Here is a 647-nt window from a genome sequence, read left to right as displayed (position 1 = left end):
CCCGCGCTCCACGGAGGCCGGGAGGCGGCCGCCCGAGGAAATGTGTAGCCGTCGAGGCCCGCATCTGCGTGCACTCTTATCCAAATGGGTGTACCGCAGGCATTTTCTGGTTAGGCGGGCCAATGAGAGCGAGCACACAACGATACCTACGGGTCCGGCTTGGAGAACCGGCTTCGACGCCTCCCGAGTATTTATAGAGGGGTGGACCACGAAAGCACTCGCAAGTAGCGAAAGCGAAACGCCGTCCGAAACACACCGTTTGCTCGATTTGCGGCAGCCGAAAAAGGCGCGGCAGAGTTTTGGAGTCCAAGCGTGCGCTGAAAAGCGCCCTTCTTGGCCACTGTTTGGCCGAGTGCCAGAAACGTTTGGTTTTGACTGTACGGAATTGAACAAACACTTTTTCACGACTCTAAGCGGTGGATCACTCGGTTCTCGGGTCGATGAAGAACGCAGCCAGCTGCGAGACTTGGTGTGAATTGCAGGACACACTGAGCACTGATTCTTTGAACGCACATTGCGGCCTTGGGTCTTCCCTTGGCTTCGTCTGTCTGAGGGTCGGATCACATATCAAGAGAGCCTTCGGCGCACAAGGGAACGTGAGCCGTCGACTCGTTTTGACCGCGTCGGCAACACGGACAGCACGCTGA

General features: G+C 57.2%; 1 non-coding gene across 1 annotated transcript; it reads left to right on the top strand.

Moving 5' to 3' along the window:
• Window positions 1–405: 405 nt before the first annotated feature.
• Window positions 406–558, top strand: LOC142794444 (5.8S ribosomal RNA). The gene has a single exon (XR_012892345.1). It is a non-coding gene; the product is annotated as a 5.8S ribosomal RNA (ribosomal RNA).
• Window positions 559–647: the final 89 nt, after the last annotated feature.

This window comes from Rhipicephalus microplus, unplaced genomic scaffold, assembly GCF_043290135.1.
Source record: "Rhipicephalus microplus isolate Deutch F79 unplaced genomic scaffold, USDA_Rmic scaffold_427, whole genome shotgun sequence".
Lineage (NCBI taxonomy): Eukaryota > Metazoa > Arthropoda > Arachnida > Ixodida > Ixodidae > Rhipicephalus > Rhipicephalus microplus.
Note: the sequence above shows the minus strand (reverse complement) of the source record. Positions and strands in the feature narration are given on the sequence as shown.